The 19,156-nt window shown below is 34.1% G+C and overlaps 1 pseudogene; it reads left to right on the top strand.

Moving 5' to 3' along the window:
* LOC134684333 (uncharacterized) overlaps positions 1 to 19,156 on the top strand; it is a 285,814-nt pseudogene that overhangs the window by 100,727 nt on the left and 165,931 nt on the right.

Genomic DNA, 19,156 nt, shown 5'->3' with positions numbered 1-19,156 from the left:
CTGGTGTGTGGTTATTTTCAAGTAGTTTACATGTATATCCATTCAAAAAGAATATTTTAATGAATTTAAATGAATTAAAAAAAAAAAAAAAAAAATAATTAAAAAAATACAAATCCCAAAACATACAGACCAACAGTGAGATTGATCTCATCTCATATTTTCAATACTATAACAGGTATAGAATAGATGACTTAGCCAGTGAGAAGATGTTCATGCTAGATCTGGAGTTTGCTATCTGTTTGGAGGAGAGACAACCTAGTGACTGTGTTGTCAATATACCTTTACTGAAGAATTTAAAGATACCCAAACCACTATGTAACTGGAATATGGGTTATTCTGTACCAAGTAAGCAGTTGTTTAATAGACCACTTTCGAGTTCATCCGTCACCGGCAAAAACTCGTCAATTATGCACGCCTTTATGACGTCATTTACCAGATAGAGGGGCTCGCCTGTATCCCTGCACTATTTACGTTCATCAAGCGTCTTAGTGATCGTCTTTGTGCAGGATAAACTAGAAATAATTGTTGCTCTGTAGGTACTTACTGACAATTCCCTAATGACAGCAGTGTTGATTGTCAATTTTGAGAATTCATTTTGCCGAATAATTCGTACAATATAGAATTATAGTTTTCCAACCACTCGCTCAACATTGGAAGGAAGTGACGACGCCCCTAAACGCACAAATGACGGTGATAAAGGCGCGTATAATTGACGAGTTTTTTCCTGTGACGGATGAACTCGAAAGTGGTCTATTATATTGAAATTATTCTGCTACAGTACATATAGGGAATTTTACAAGTCACTAGTTAGTTATACTAGTTATGTAAAGTACAGATAATACACAGTTTTAATTAGGTTTCTTTTATTAGAGGATGAGGTAAGGTACGCATCAATGCAACAGCAAACCAACAACATCAAAATAGATAAAACGACATCAGTACTGTGGCCTGTAGTGGATTACTACTACTTCATTTTAACTCTTAGTGAAAGTTGTCTATTGACAATAGTACTATGTCTCCTCATTTTTGTATCTATTACAGTTCTTGTTGAATATAAATCACTAATGATTTAACATTAATTACATATTTTGTGTATAACGCTAACAATGAAAATTTAGCTGGTAGAGTGCACTTAAAAATAAGCATGCAGAACTCCTTGATATTACACTTAGGGAAACACCATTTCAAAAACAAATTGCTTTTATCCAACATTAAAAAGGCTTCTTTATGAAACTTAATTTTTTAAAGTTCTTAAAGGCATCACAGGTATATTTTTCCATATATTTTAGATTTCTCTCTCAATCATTGGTTATCAAATAATGGAATAACCAACACAGCTAAGTTACAACAGTATGTTGTCCAGCAATTACTGAGAGAACTTGGAGTAGAGGAATACCTCAATGTCCCACAGTGTAACAGAAACACCTCACCTTATATACCCTCAGATACTCAGGGATGGAATGTTAGCTCAGGTAAGTTGATTACATGGTTGTTACTTATATGTATATTTTTTTAATTTGGGAAAGTGTGATCTCCTGCATAATTTTTTATCAATTTGATTTTTTTCAAATGAGAAAAATAATTTATCATAAAAACAAATATAAAGGAGACTCTGGTTGGCTTTTTTGTTAATTGCATAATCAAAAAGAATTGTATTCAGCAATGAAAATTAAGTTATCCAGCTATAAATAACATTCATGAGCATTTCATTCCATCATGTACTGCGGAGCAAGGTAAGTATATTTAGAATCAAAAATAAGAGTTTGAGTAGACAATTAATCCAGATATTCCTCAATCATCAAAACACTCATTCAAAGTCTTACTAATTTTTATGTCAACTTTGATATGTGGAAAACAAAAAATAAATTTGAATTTTGGTTTTTCAGAATGTCCAGCACAGCTTACCCTCCCATCACTGCCACCAAATGTTACATGTCATATAACAGACACCTGTACAGGAATAAACTGTTGTCTCGATGTGGATAAACTTGGCTTATCACTCAATGCCTATGTTGTGCTGGATACATGTGATAACAAGTTTACAGTGGGTGTGGAGAATTTTAGCAGGACCATATCATTGTTGAATGTCAACTTTGGGAGTGTTGAGACATTTTCTTTCCTTGGCCTGTCCCAAATAGAGTAAGTTAAATAATATGTATTTTCATTATTGATGTTGTAACATAAGTGAAAGAAAACATTATGGAAGAAGAAATATTTATGACAATCAGATAAAGAAAGAACAAAATTAAAATATTAATGATAATTTGGATATACTTTACTGTTAACATTGAAATGAAAAGGTATAATTACCTACATGTCATTTATATACTATGTTTTCCAGGTACAAAATAGAGGACTTCCAAAGTGAGAAGACATTTGTAGTCAGTGTAAATGTCAGTGTCTGTCTAGAAACCAACAAACCATGTGACCTACAGTTAGAAATTCTAAAAAATGTCAAATTACCAAAACCTTTCTGTCACTACAGTGGAGAATTTTCTATTGCAAGTATGTATAAAGATCATGGATCTTGTATTTTTAAGTGGATCAACAAATTGGGAGTAGGAAATGATTGATTACCAGGATGATGAAAAGCATTCATACTAGTAGAGAGGATTTTTCAGTGCTCTATAAAGAGGTGAATGTGATTGGTCCCAAGTCTTGAGAGAGTACCATAGATTCATATCTAAATGAATAGAAGAATGGAAGTACTGCAAAATTTCACCTTTTTTTCTTTCTTCTTTTTATAAATATACCAGAAAGGCATGTTTTTTTTTATTGAATCTGATACATTGTACATGTTTTAATTTTATGTAAAATGACATTCAAATAAATTGGTATTTGAACATTCATGAATTTAACATTTATTTCGGTTTAATCAATGTTGTGAGTAGAACATGTAGTAGAGTTATGAATAATACATTTCCCCCATAGATTTCTCTCTGATTACTTGGATGAAGGAACAAGATATCAGCATGGGACAAAAGTTACCACAATTTGGAGTAGATCTACTGATGGAAGAGCTTGGAGTTGCTGGTTACCTACAGAGAACACAATGTCAGAGACAGGGTTACAGTCCTGATGGACATGGATGGAACAAAACAGGTAATCATTGGCTTTTTGGACTACTTTTATGATTGATAACCAGATCTTAGTAACCAGATCTATGAAAATCATCTGCAACAGTACGATTCAATAGACTATTTTTATAGCTATAAATACGTTACCATCATAAATTCTGAGTGTAACCCCAATTGCGTCATAGGTCAGATGGAAAATCCCAACTAAAAATAAACGTATTCTCACTGGTCCGGACATATACCCCTGTTTGCCCATATTCTTCCATTCAATTTCCATCTGCGACATAGGTCACACGTGCACATCAAACAGATTCAACAGAGAAGTGTTTAGTTTTTTGAATAGCTTAATTGCTTTTCATATATATTGTGTATTTTATTGGAAATATATTCCCTTGTTTTGTTTAAATTTCTAAACAAATTATTTGTGTTTTTTTTTTTTTTTTTTTTTTTTTGACTAAAGTAAAATTTATTATGGACTTTAATTTAAATAGTCCGTATGTAAGTATTCCTGGTTCGGACTATCTCTTAGATGGGTCACTGCCTTTAAGTCCCCCCCAAACTACCAGTACATTGACCGGAGTTTCGACAACGGTGTCTGGTAATGCTACCTATCCGACCCTTTCACAAGGTTCGGCCATGCATTTTGGGGGGGTACCTACGTCAACTTCGGTGACTCATACTTTATCTAGGTCTGTTAATTCAGCGGGTACTATTAGTTCTGTCCCAGGTACAGCTATGGGCTTGAACTTGCCAGGTTCTAGACCCCCATTATCCTATTGTGGGTATATGCTTCCCAACACGGGCACACAACCTTTACCCTCATGGTCTCAGCCACCTTGGCCACAGTCTTACCCTTATGGTGGGTTTATGCCAAACCAACCTGGTTTTTGGCCTTATAGGGACAATTTCTATGGTCCCCCTTCTGGGGTAGCTACTGCACCACCTTTAGCTCCTGCTCTACCCATAGCAGTATCTTTGACTTCTGCAGTAGCTCCTTCTACCACGGTACCTGACTCTCAAGCTTCTAGTTCTTCACATGGTACTCAGGTTTCTGATCATGCATCACCTTTGGATGGTTTACAGAAGTTACTTTTAGACTTTGGTGAGTCGTTCAAGGCAGAATTCCATACTCTATCCAGTCGTATGACTCTACTGGAAAATAGAGTTTCTTCTCATCAACCTTCTCCGGCTAAGTCTGTAGAATGTGATGAGAGGGAGGATGACGAGCTTTCTGTTTCCCCTGGGAGTCATGAAAGGGCTTTCCTCACTGATGAGGATGTTGAAAGTTCTTCTTCTCCCAAGGTATCGAAGACGGCCCCTGAGCCTTCTTCTAAGTCAGCTCAACAACCTCCCACCAAGGAGACTGAGGATCCTCCTTCCTTGAAGGATCTTAGGGATAAGGTGTATACCTTGATGAGGGATGAAGCACATATCCCTTTTCTCTCTCCTTCCAAGCCGAAGAAACCTTCTTCAACTTTTGAGGCTTCCTGTGGTATTTCTCAGGATACTGTGACTTCTCACAATTCTTTTCCTGAATCTGGCCATATGGCTTTTGCTTTACAATTTATTAATGAAGGTATCGCTAATTCTGCTAGTGAAAAGGTTTCTAATAACAATATCTCAGGATTTGGAATGTCATCCTTTACTGATCAGGTTAAGTACAAGGATTTTGATATCTTTGATTCTTCACTGGGTAGACTTGTTCCCAGTTGTGACAAATCTATGTCATCTTTATTGGGAAAAAAGCCAGTAGATGGTCTTTGTCTCACTCAACCTGTTTGGTCAAAGACTGAGAATCTCCTTCGTAGTGCTTCTCAAGTTCTTGGCACAGCCGAACATTTTCTAGCTGCAACCGGACATTTGCTTAACAGCGAAGATTCGGTTGTTCCAGCAGAAGTACGATCCTTCTTACTTCAACTGGATAAAGCTTTAGGTTCATCTCAGTTGCTTTTAATGGGTTCTATTGCTAATTGCACCCTATCAAAAAGAGCAGAGTTTCTTGAAAACATTTCTATAGCTGAGCCTTTGAAAGATTCTTTACTGAAATCTCCACTCTCTGACAAGATGTTTGGTTTACCCTTACAGCGGGTTCAAGAGGAACTCAGCAAAAATCCTCCTCCAGTCAAAGTTAGTGTACAAGTTACTAATGGCAAGAGGTCGGTTAATGCTACATCTAGTTCTAATAGTACTTCTGCTTCAGGTGGTCCTCCTTCTTCTGCTAAGAAAAGGAAGAATAACTACGGCAAACCGCAGAACAAACCCAATAACTCAGGAAAAAGCTCAGGTAAGCCTTCTGGTGGTTTTAAGGGTTCCAAGAAACCTGGGTCTAGTACCTAGGTACTTGCCCCCTCGTACGTTATTGACAGCTTCCCCAGGGGAAAATTTACAACAAGTTCCTCAAAAATCAATACCAGTAGGGGGGAGGTTAAGTTTTTTCCTAAATCAGTGGAAGAAAATTACCTCAGACTGTTATGTGCTGTCAATAATTCGAGGGGGATTAACACTTCAGTTCAAGAACCCACCTCCTCTATCTGCAGTTCCAATAAGTTTGTCTCATACACAAGACCCAGTCAAGTGTCAACTTCTGTCAGTAGAAGTGGACACTATGTTACAAAAAGCTGCAATAGAGGAGGTGTCGATCTTAACTCTGTCTCCGGGATTTTATTCCCGTCTTTTTCTGGTTCCAAAGAAGACAGGAGGAATGAGGCCAGTCATAGACCTATCTATTCTGAACAAATTTCTTATTGTTCCCCACTTCAAAATGGAAACAAACAGATCCATCAGAGCTTCAATCCTTCCGGGAATGTGGACTACTTCTCTGGATCTTTCAGACGCGTATTTCCACATTCCCATTTCCAAAACTTACAGGAAATACCTTCGCTTCGTTTGGAACAACAAAGTTTTCCAGTTCAAGGCTCTCCCTTTTGGCCTGTCTACAGCCCCTTTGGCTTTTACAAAAATCATGCAGGCTGCTATAGCTCACCTACATTCCCTGTCTATTCAGATTCATTCCTATCTGGACGATTCCCTTCTCAAGGAATTTTGCCCAATCAAATTGAGGGTTCAGACAGATTTGGTCATCAATTGTTTTCTGTCCCTAGGCTTCCTTATCTCTTGGAAAAAGTCAGAGATAATTCCGTCTCAAGACTTTGTTTTCCTGGGAGAACATTTCCTAACCAGTGTAGGCCTAGTCCTCCCACCAGAGGAGAAATTTACAAAACTATGTCAGAAAATACATTTATTCCTGACGGTTCAATCAGTCACAGCACGTCAATTCTTGCAACTTCTGGGTCTATTGAACTCTCTGGCAGATGTAATTCCATTGGGACGACTTCACATTCGTCCGCTTCAGTTTTATCTACACAAGTTATGGATTGCAGCTTCACAAGAATGGGAAGCATTGATTCCAATCACTCAGCCTTTATTTCCACACCTTCAATGGTGGTTAGTAAGGGAAAATGTAATGAGGGGCCTATGTCTGTCCCCTCAAGTTCCCAGTCTAACTTTATTCACAGATGCCTCCACCCTCGGTTGGGGAGCATATCTGGAGGGGCTTACAATCTCGGGAGTCTGGAGTCCAGATCTTTTGGAAGAGCATATCAATGTATTGGAAATGAAAGCAGTTCTGTTTGCACTGAATCATTTCCAAATGTCTCTAAAGAATCAGTCTGTCATTCTGGCCACGGACAACACAACAGTTGTAGCTTATCTCAAGAATCAGGGAGGAACTCATTCACCTTCTCTTTATCAGATAGCCAGAGACATTCTCCTTCTGTGTTTTCAACTCCAGGTTCATCTAGTGGTGAGACATATTGCGGGGCACCTCAATATTCTAGCCGACACTCTATCCAGATCTCTTGCTCCAGTAAACACGGAGTGGGAACTACTTCAAGTAGTTTTCAAAGCTGTGACTCTTCATTGGGGGTCACCTCAGATAGATCTGTTTGCGACCAGTCTCAATCACAAACTTCTAACATTTGTGTCTCCGGTTCCAGATCCAAAATCTTTTGCAGTAGACGCAATGAGCCTATCTTGGAAAGGAATGTTCGGGTACGCCTTCCCTCCTTTCAGGTTTCTCTCCCCAGTACTTCAGAAAATAGCAGGGGAAAATTGCAAGATCATAGTTATTGCTCCAGCATGGCCAAAACAGTCTTGGTTTCCAGACCTTCTGCGCCTATCATGTGCTTGTCCTCTAGTTCTACCTCTGAGACCAGACCTTCTGTCTCAAATCAAGGGCAAGGTTCTTTATCAAAATCCAGAAAAACTTCATCTACACGCCTGGCTTCTCTCAGGGTTAGCCTCAGAAAGAGAGGTTTTTCTGAAGGAGCAACCAAGCATCTCACAAAGTCTGTCAGAGACTCCACTAGCATTGTCTATGATGCAAAATGGTCAATCTTCTCAGATTGGTGTAGTGAGCGGGAAATTGATCCTTTCCAAGTCACTGTACAACAATTAGCAGACTTTCTAGTTTTTCTTTTTGAATCCAAAGGATTATGTCCCTCTACTATTAAGGGATATAGATCAGCTATCTCAAGAACTATTCATATTTCTGGTGGCCCAGATTTTGGAATCAATGAACATATTTCTCTTTTGGTTCGTAGTTTTAGTCTTGAAAGACCAAGACAAAAAACTTTAGTTCCTAAGTGGGACCTTGGACTAGTTTTATCCTTTTTAAAACTTCCTCCTTTTGAACCAGCAGAAACAATAGATTTAAGGTTTCTTTCCTATAAATGCTGTTTTCTTTTAGCTTTGGCTTCTGGACGGAGAAGGAGTGAAATCCATGCCTTCTCTATTTCTGATGCTTGCCTTCGATTTAACAGGGATAAATCTTCTGTTACTCTTTTAACGGATCCTGCTTTTTTGGCAAAGAATCAGATTCCAGATAAGGGTGCAGAACCAGTTGTGATTCCTGCACTCCCTAGCGATTCTATTTCTGTACTTTTATGTCCAGTAAGAATCCTTTCTATTTATCTGGAGAGAACGTGTAGTTTACGTTCTGTTTCTAACTCGAGACTCTTTATTCCTATTAAAAAAGGAATCTCAGATCTTTCTGTTAAAACTATTTCTACTTGGATATGCAAATGCATATCTTTAGCTTATGGTTCTTCTAAGGCAGAACTTTTAAATAGTTTTAATGTTAAAGCTCATGATGTTAGGGGTATCTCTACATCCTGGGCTCTGTTTAACAGTGCATCTTTGGAAGAGGTACTGTCTGCAGGTTTCTGGAGAAATGAGAACTCTTTTATATCTCACTACCTCCAATCTATGGCTACTTTTGCCGAGAGTTTATACTCTCTTGGACCTATAGTTTCAGCACAAAGATTGAACTTTCCTCCTGTTTCTTCTGTTACAGGGGATTCAGCTTTACGTTAGATTCTGTTACTCAGAATTTATGATGGTAACGTATTTATAGCTATAAAATATTCAAATTTTAAAGTAAATTTGGATTTTATTAGATAAATACTTACCATCATAAATTATAGGTCCCACCCACCTCCCCTTCATCCCCTTTCCTTATGTTTTCTGTCTTGAGGAAATTGAATGGAAGAATATGGGCAAACAGGGGTATATGTCCGGACCAGTGAGAATACGTTTATTTTTAGTTGGGATTTTCCATCTGACCTATGACGCAATTGGGGTTACACTCAGAATTTATGATGGTAAGTATTTATCTAATAAAATCCAAATTTACTTTAAAATTTGAATATTTCATATTACTGACTTTTGACTCCGAGGTTAATATTTTTTTAACAGGTTACCTAGGGCATCCTGGTACCAAGTAAAGTTAGAGCAACGTAAAGAAGTAAAATCAAGCTTTCAATCTGTACATGACAAACTCATATATAATTTATTAATTTGGTTAAATATACTTACATGAATTTACATTTATCATATAGAATATGTTTGCTGTCATAACATGTTCTCATAGCAGTTAAGTAGATGGTATTAGCTATATTAACCCTATAAATTCATATAAATTTTTGCTTGAGATTTCAAAAATGTCATTTTAGCCTCATGATTTTCTATATCTGAACTATAAGGAATTGGACATTTGATTACTTTTTCAGCCTGTCCAAAAGCTGTTAACATGCCAACATTACCTGTTACCATGGCTTGTAGCCTACCTGAATACTGCACAGGGATCCAGTGTTGTACTGATGTTCCTCTCCTTGGCAGATCATTTGAAGCTCATGTTTTACTGGATGTCTGCCATTATAAGCTCAGTATTGGTCTGGAGAAACTGGTCCTAAATGTTTCCCTGTTTGATTATCATTACAATGCATGGGAAGTTGTCTCCCTTGGGAATATGTTCAGATTAAGGTAAGGAATAACTACAAAAACAAATGGCTGTCAACTAATGATGGCAAAAAAAAATATCAAGTAAATTATTCTTTGATGACCACATAAAAAGTCATCAAAATATGGAAGATTTTTAAACTTCTATTTCATTTAGAATTAAGGCAAATTGTAAAACAAACAAAAAAAATTGTACAGAAGTATTAGTGATGTCTAATTTATCATTCTGGAAAATATTGTTTGAATTTGTTATTATGAAAACTTAGACAAAAATATCTTCGTCTTTAGAGATGATTATACAAGGGTGTGAAGATTTTTTTAAATTCACTCAATGTAAAATGTGATGTCTTTAAAGGAGACGTGACACATTTTTTTTTTGTTTTTTTTTTTTGATTAATTAATAAATATTGGTAAAAATAATATGTTGTAACAAATTTTTCTTGTCAAAACATCATTTAACGGCCTTTAAATGGTCAAAGAATCCAGCGCTTGTCGTAATCTTTGATTTTTAATGAGATACCGGTCACGTGATAGTGATGACGTCAGTGGATACAAGCCGAGAAAATGTCTCAATGAGGACGAAGTCGATCATATTTCTGCATGGACAGTGTTAGCATCAGTTTTCAAGGCAACTCTCTAACTTTAGATATTCAACCGTATCATTTTAAGCCCTTACTTGACAAGTTGTAGAAAAAAATCAAGTAGAAGATATAAATTCGTCATCCGACATTGACGATCTTTCAAGCAATGTCTATATAATATAAAAATACTATATCAATAATTAATTTCACCAAAAATGAAGATACATTTCTTAAAAATGTTTGAGTGAAATAGGTAATTGAATTACATTTAATAAGAGAAAAGGTTAGGTCATAAAGAATGTAGGACAGAAAGTCACAGCCAAAAAGTCACGGACAAATCGTCACAGTACAAAAAGTCACAATTTATTTTCGAAATTATTTTTCTAATAACAAGAAAAAAATAATTTATGAAAATACAAAATTTTTGATTTATTATATATGAAGAAACTTTGTTACTTAAATTTATTAAATAGATATCAATAATCAAATAATTGTTATAAAAATAACATGTCAAAGTGGCTTGACATCTATAAATGGCTTCATTTCGGCGTCAGATATATCCTTTGCATGATAAATTTTTTTTTTTTTTCATTAAACAAGCTTCATGAAAAATTTCTTAAACAAGCAAATGAATAAAAATAATAGAATAACTATCACCTTACCAAGTATGACGGGTGTAAAATTTGAATCGCTAAAGCTGTCACCAATAAATGTGTTATAAGTGTGACATAACGGGGTATTTGGGGGGGGGGGGGGGGGTGTTATTAAAACAAATATTTTAAGAAGTTGTAAAACAATAAAATAAATCCATATGTCTCTTCTCCTCCATAATAATCCCTTTGAAAATGTTCTATGAGTACTGACTTATTTTTTTTAATATATTTTCTGTGTGGTATATGTATATCTTCAGTCTTTAAATTGTTTTGTATTTTGTGACTTCTATCTAACTTCGGTAAAAGTTTGGCATAGTATAATATGTAAAATGAAAGCTTACAGTTTTGACGGAAACTTATTGAATTGGTTTCAGGACTATCTTCACGACAGAAAACAGAGAGCAGTAATGCATAACAGAAATTTGAAAAAAAACGATAAACGATTATATAAAATTGAAACGTTTCATTTGTACGGCCCAATAATGCAATTGAGATGTTCCCATTCATTTATAACAATGATCTATTTAGAGCTAATATTATAAATGATCCTTCTTGTCATTGTGGGTCAGATATTGAGAATGTCTACCATTACTTCTTTGTTTTTCCAAAATACACATCATGCAGAAAAACCTTATTCAATAATCTTAACTGGCTATCTGAAAGCATTGTTTTAGAAACAAAACTATTAATTTGCGAACACATTGAACTTTCAAATTTTCAAACATGTTCAAAATTTCATACAATGGTCAAACAGCTTGTGTTAAGCCTTGATAGTCTATGATAGAGCGTTACTGTTACTGGCACGGAACATCATGATCGTCATCATAAGTACACACGTCATTGTCACATTATATTATGACTTTTCAAACTTTCCTTTTCTCTTTTTTACGAATGAAAGCTAGTATTATTCTATAAACTGTTTGCCTTATATGTATGTCCATTATATCATACTAGTATAATTGTAATTTTATATTGTCCATGTTGTATGATTTACTTGTGTCGAATCCAATTTGCTTTAATTCGGCAAATAAAATAATGTTTCAACTAACTCAGTCTATACTTATACATAATCTACTATTCCCAGGTCTGTATCAATTGGATGTATTTGCATTATTTAAGTTAAAACTATGTAATACAGCTTTATGTCTTATGCAATATAAAGACTTGCATACATTCACTAGCCAAAATATTCGTTGCACATTCAAATCACCTTTTGCGTATAGTTTTTCACCGCAATAACCTTGCATCAATGGTCTGTCATTTTAAAAGCATCACTTGGCATCTCTTCACAATTATTTTTTATTAAGAAATAAAATGATTATTAATTAAAGAATAAAATAATAAGGGTAAGTACTAATAACTTTTGCAATACACCTTTCATACCTACCTTATTTCTATTAGAAAACTCATAGAAATTTATGTACCAACTATACAGGTTATTTATTAGTTATAGGGACTGGCAGGCTTTTTTTTAAATTATTTTTTTACTTTAAAAGCGTCTATTTATTTTGCTTATTTAATTATTTTTATCGTACTCCATTGTTTACAAAGTAAATTCACAAAAACCAATATTTTCGATCCGCCCCTTTTAAAAACTGCATTGTCCAGTGCCTTTTTCTCTATTCTGTAATACCACATATCCGACAGTTAGGTATTGACTATTGTTTATTCAAACAGGTTAAACAGATATGCATTACGTAACTTATATCCGTAACAATTGCCAACCAAACTACAACCACTGAATTACAGGCTCCTGACTTGGGACAGGCACATACATAAGCATACCATGAAAACTGGCTTCGGCTCTTGTGATATACAGACAGAACGACTAAGTAGATATATGGTTCTTCGCACTAGAAGACAATAGCTTTTTAAAAATAGATAATTTCGAGATTATTTTTGATATTTTTTTATGAAATTTTCAGTTTGATTAAGATTTCCATTGTCTATATAAGATTTTTTTTTGTTCAATAAACTTTTTAATTTTGTATATCAAATACGGATGAAAATAATTATGCCACAGTTTCGGGTTATACTCGACCAAAAATATATGGTTTGTTAATGTTTTGATATAATTTTTTTTTAACAATTAATATCCCTTTTTACAATATTTTAGTTAAGACCTGATACAGGTAATTATCACGATGCCAGTCCTTATGAGGACCCCCTAATCCCTAATGTTGTTTTAGTCTAATTATCAAATGTTGGAGAAACGTGACTAAACCCCCAGTAGCCCATGGATGTACACAGATTCGGCACATGTTACGCAATAGCGTGTATTGCCGATGTCTTACATATCACCACCCGGGGGCATGACACCTGTAGCTTTCAACTTCAAAGGTAAATCAAGCGTTGTAGAGAATGTGTGCCGATACCTGTAACTTCTGATCAATGTTGATGACTTTTAATTTATTATGTCCTGCACACTTGAACAGGTAGTAAGGTACATACAGGAGGTACACAATACCAATTTTAAATATTGAGATATATTTGGCTATACAATTATACAGAAATATAACAAACTATATAAAAAAAAATTATGAAGGGAACCAAAAAGTATTTGCGAAGAAAAAAAATATTTTCTTCAGCCTTTCTCTGCTTTTTATAAGCTCCCTGCGTATAGGTATAGGTGGACTGGGCTCAGCTGTTGTTGGTTGTTTCAATGGAATATCAGGTACTGCATTTGGAGTTTTGGCTTCATGGTAGGACATCCCTCGAGATTGTTCATAACATCTGGGTCACGATCGTAACAAACATTTGTAAAGTGGGCGGAACAAAGTCTATGACTAGTGCTTGGTAGGAAGTCCTATCTCTTCCTGGGTTAGATGATGATCTACTCGGAAAACGAAAAAAAATAATTTCAAACTGTCTTATGCCTTCTGTTGCATCCACTGGCAGCAAACACAACCATTTTTAATCACTGTCATGCTATTCGAAAATGCGCTAATTATGCCTATACACCCGTCAGTCAAATATGATTGATGTAACCACTGACATCACAGCCTCGTTCTGAGTGACTTCCGGGATTGAAATATGAATAATTAGTAGGTCGACAGATCGATACATTTAGATTCATTATTTATCCATTTAAACGATAATTATATTGCTTTCGATGTTTTTTGGGGGGTAATTATGTATAAATAAATATTTATTTACCAAAAAAAAAATATAAAAAAATCATGTCACATCTCCTTTAAAGGTCAACTTTTGTTCAATTTATTGCTGAAGTCATGTGAAATATGAAGCAGTATTCCTGTTACACATTATTGAGAAACAATTATTATTTTTTAGTTACAAGATTGAAGATTTGGAGGCAGAGAAAATGTTCTTGTTTAATGCTAAGATCAGTGTATGTTTTGAGAGTGGTGGAGACTGTAGATATTCTTACAATGTACTGGAGAATACAAAACTCCCGAAACAACCATGTGACTGGAAGAGTGGATTTGCTGTCCCAGGTTTGTTGGTTTTCTAAATAATTATATACTTTTGAATGCAAAAACAATAATTTTGGATTGAAATAGAAAATTTTCTTGTTTGGTAATTGAAATTGTTATGCATCAGCAACATTTTCAAATGATTACATGTAAAAGTATCTTCACTTTACAACTTATTTATGCAACCATGTATAATAAGTAAAAGACAATGGGAAAAGCAATTTAGAAAATGTAAAACAGAAAAAGGATTTGAAATTTTTCGTAGATTTTCATTTAAATTCATTCTATCATTCAAAATTTACAGAATTTGTAGGAACTGTCTAAACTTGGTGACTGAAAAATCATTTAAAGATCTGCAATACTATACTGGAAACGAAATATGGAAAACTTAAACTTATTTGACACATTTTGTAGGTTTCAGTATTGCTCAATGGTTTGCTGATAAAGGATTACCAAACACCACCAACCATTTGACTGATCTGATGTCATCACGTCTGTTAGAAGATCTGGGTATAGCTGGCTTCATGTTACATCCTTCCTGTGATAAACTCTCAGCTAAATACAGTCCTGTTGATGGACAAGGATGGAAATCTGGTAGGATTTAAATTTGTATAATTTTTTTTTAATTCACACTTTCTTCCAAAGTTTTATTATTTTTTTTATAGATCTTATTGAGGTTAGATGATAAAAATTGAGTAGTATTGAAAGTTAAGTAATCTTTAGATTTTTATTACAGTTTCGTATATACAAGTGGAGGTAAATTGATGTGCTACCTTGCTAAAGTATTATATTTTCTTTTATTTTTCAGATTGCAGTTCCAATATATCAGTTCCAACATTACCCAATGACATAGTTTGTCACCTAGATTCTACCTGTACAGGTATAAGCTGTTGTGTTGATGTAGGACTGATCGACCAATCAATAAGTGTCTACCTTACCTTAGATCCATGTGACTACAAACTCAATATAGGCATTGAGAAATATCAGTTTGAATTTTCTCTCCTTGACTTTGAGTTTGGAATACACAAACGTTTTCATATAGCAGGAGTTATGGAGATGGAGTAAGTACTGTATCTTTAAAGTAGAAAATAAGTAATGACAAATTTGCAGTTATGAGCTTTTTAAAAAGTCTGTCCTATGGTATATTGTATGAAGTAATCTCTTTATATTTTAAATACTTTCAAAAGCCTATGTGTTTTTGGATGTCCCCTTCTTATCTTCTGTAATTTGTTCCCTGTTTGTTTTTAACTTGATCAAAGAAATTGTAGCCACAAAATGATTTAATGTTATATATATATATTTTAAAGTCAATGATATTTCCCATCTACAATTATATTACTTTTGGACATTTGTGATATTTATTTTAAAAACTGACATTGAACCATTATTATTTAAGCTACAAGATAACAGATTTACCAGGTGAAGCTGCATTCTATGTTGACCTTGACTTGAAGGTCTGCTTTGATGATCCTGGACTACCTGGCCTGTTAAATACCAAAGTCTGTCTGATACACACCAACATCTTATCTGGCACCAAACTACCAAAGACTCCATGTGGATGGCAGAAAGGATTTGTTGACTCGAGTAAGTATTGTGAATGTCTGTTCCAGTCATTGTGTTCTTGATGACACATGACTTTATTTTAAATTTTAATCACGATCACCATAAAGAGTGATCTTAAGTTTGTTTAAACATAATTTGGTATTGAGAAGATATTTTTTTCTAGTTAAGCACATTTTATTGCTCATTGTTAAGAGGATGCTAATTTTTTATGTCTTGACACAGGAAAAAAATCAAGTAGAATACATATTACTTTTCATTTGATAATAGTAGCATATGATATAAAAACAGAGACAACTTGTTTTGTTTAAAATGAAACAAAAATAACAACTACAAATAAATTAGAAATAAAACAAGGGATGTGAAAGTAAAAAAGAAATTAAAAGTTATTTCCCCTTGTTTCACCACTCTTCTTATAGAATATGGTGGAATAGCTTTGGAAAGTTTTAGTTCTCGTGAAACTTGATGTTGTTTTCAAAAATATTGTTGGAAAAAATAGCAACCACACAATCAATTTCTTATGAAAAGAAAAATCTATCTTAGTTATCTCTAGCATTGAATGCCGACCAGTGTATTTTTGATGTAGCTCAAATGACCTTAAGGAATGACTAGCTCAGACATAGGGATTCAAAATGAAAATAATCTGTAATTTATATACCTTTTCAGACTGGTCTTTGTCTACCTGGTACAACAACATGGGTTTGAAAGCAGGGACCCAGTTACCTACTGATGCTGTTCTACTATTGATGGATACCCTGGGTGTGGCTGAGTTCTTAAAGAACAAACAATGTGACAGACATGACCCATTCTCTGTGTATGCCTCACAGTATGAAGGATGGAGCACTGGTAAGTTATTTCTTCCCCATTCAAGTGGAGACATGTATCTGTAAACTCATTTTTTTTAGTTAAGATTGCATGAAATGCAATCAAAACCCTTTGTTACTGAAGTGATATCTAAATCTTCCAAGGCTTATCATTATCTTTTTGATACACAACATATAGTGCATTGATCATAACATTCTATACATCATGTACATGATTCCTATCCATGAACATTTCCAAAAATTTATCAATGAAATATATGCTCAGATACTCAAGTCACAAAATGATGTTACACCTGTAAATAAAATTACATAACTTTTGCAAGATTCAGGAATCTAATATCTGTTCTAAAAATATAAATGATGTCATTGTTAAAGTCATCTTAAAAAATGGAGTTATCTCCCATTTTTCAGAATTGCAGTTGATTCAATGCTTTATTTACAATGCATTTAATTTTACTTCCCACTGATAAATTAATGTAAGCTTTACCCTTCTGTGCTTACAAGCACTTTGATTTGTATATAGTTTTGTAATAAGTTGTTTAATATAACATGTGTTTTAACCCCAGCTGACTTAGGTTTTGAAAACAATGTTTACTCCTTTGCTAACACTCCTCGTAAATAGTTGGAACATTAATTTTATAATTTTCTGTTTAGATGACATACAGTAGTACTTATTAACTGTAATATCTTTTTTTGTAGATTGCAGATCTACCTCAGTTGTGTTACCAAGACTACAAGATGACTATATCACTTGTTACCTTGACAACACCTGTAGAAATGTACAATGTTGTATGGATGTATTTTACATCAGTAGATCTTTCAAGGTTCAAGTGAACTTTGACCCTTGTAATTACCTTATGACCTTTGAAATTGAGAAGCTACAGATAAATGCTACACTGAACGAGTATGAATGGGGAAAATGGAAACAGATGGATTTGTATGGAGTCATCAAGTTAAGGTAAAAATTAAAGGGTTGGCTTTCCATTGTATGAACATTGCATAGCTTAGTTCTAAAGTATTGTGATGTTTTTATCAATGTGAATTATGTGACAGGGTGAGTTTTTTCAATAATAAGAACTCACATTCTTTGATGATAAATATATCTGTATGCAGCTTTTTTATACGACCGCAAATTTTGAAAAAATTTTCGTCGTATATTGCTTTCACGTTGGTGTCGTCCTCGTCGTTGTCGTCGTCGTCGTCCGAATACTTTTAGTTTTCGCACTCTAACTTTAATAAAAGTGAATAAAAATCTATAAAATTTTATCACAAGGTTTATGACCACAAAAGGAAGGTTGGTATTCATTTAGGGAGTTTTGGTCCCAACATTTTAGGAATTAGGGGCCAAAAAGGGCCTAAATAAGCATTTTCTTGGTTTTCGCACTATAACTTTAGTTTAAGTTAATAGAAATCTATGAAATTTTTACACAAGGTTTATGACCACAAAAGAAAGGTTGGGATTGATTTTGGGAGTTTTGGTTTCAACAGTGTAGGAATTAGGGGCCACAAAAGGGCCCAAATAAGCATTATTCTTGGTTTTCGCACAATAACTTTAGTTTAAGTAAATAGAAAATAATGAAATTTAAACACAATGTTTATGACCACAAAAGGAAGGTTGGTATTGATTTTGGGAGTTTAGGTCACAACAGTTTAGGAATTAGGGGCCAAAAAGGGACCCAAATAAGCATTTTTGTTGGTTTTCGCACCATAACTTTAGTATAAGTAAATAGAAATCTATGAAATTTAAACACAAGGTTTATGACCATAAAAGACAGGTTGGTAATGATTTTGGGAGTTTTGGTCCAAACAGTTTAGGAATAAGGGGCCCAAAGGGTTCAAAATTAAACTTCGTTTGATTTCATCAAAAATTGAATAATTGGGGTTCTTTGATATGCCGAATCTAACTGTGTATGTAGATTTTTAACTTTTGTCCCTTTTTCAAATTGGTCTACATTAAGGTCCAAAGGCTCCAAAATTAAACTTCGTTTGATTTTGACAAAAAATTAATCGTTTGGGTTCTTTGATATGCTGAATCTAAAAATGTACTTAGATTCTTGATTATCGGCCCAGTTTTCAAGTTGGTCCAAATCGGGGTCCAAAATTAAACTTTGTTTGATTTCATCAAAAATTGAATAAATGGGGTTCTTTGATATGCCAAATCTAACTGTGTATGTAGATTCCTAATTTTTGGTCTTGTTTTCAAATTGGTCTACATTAAAGTCCAAAGGGTCCAAAATTAAACTTAGTTTGATTTTAACAAAAATTGAAATCTTGGGGTTCTTTGATATGCTGAATCCAAACATGTACTTAGATTTTTGATTATGGGCCCAGTTTTCAAGTTGGTCCAAATCAGGATCTAAAATTATTATATTAAGTTTTGTGCAATAGCAAGTCTTTTCAATTGCACAGTATTGCGCAATGGCAAGAAATATCTTATTGCAAAATATTGTGAAATAGCAATTTTATTTTTAATTGGAGTTATCTTTCTTTGTCCAGAATAGTAAGCTAGAAATATCTAATTGTAAGAAATTTTTTTATTTGGAGTTATCTTTCTTTGTCCAGAATCAACTTAAATCTTTGTTATATATATAATATACAATGTATATTCACTTTTTACTACCAACTGATAAATTAAAATAATCTTTACCATTCAGTGATACAAGCAGTTTTTTTACATCTTAATATTTTATGATGTATTTAAATGAGTAGTTATTGTTGCAAACTCCATTA

The sequence above is a fragment of the Mytilus trossulus genome, chromosome 9 (genome assembly GCF_036588685.1).
Source record: "Mytilus trossulus isolate FHL-02 chromosome 9, PNRI_Mtr1.1.1.hap1, whole genome shotgun sequence".
In the NCBI taxonomy this organism is placed as follows: Eukaryota; Metazoa; Mollusca; class Bivalvia; order Mytilida; family Mytilidae; genus Mytilus; species Mytilus trossulus.
Note: the sequence above shows the minus strand (reverse complement) of the source record. Positions and strands in the feature narration are given on the sequence as shown.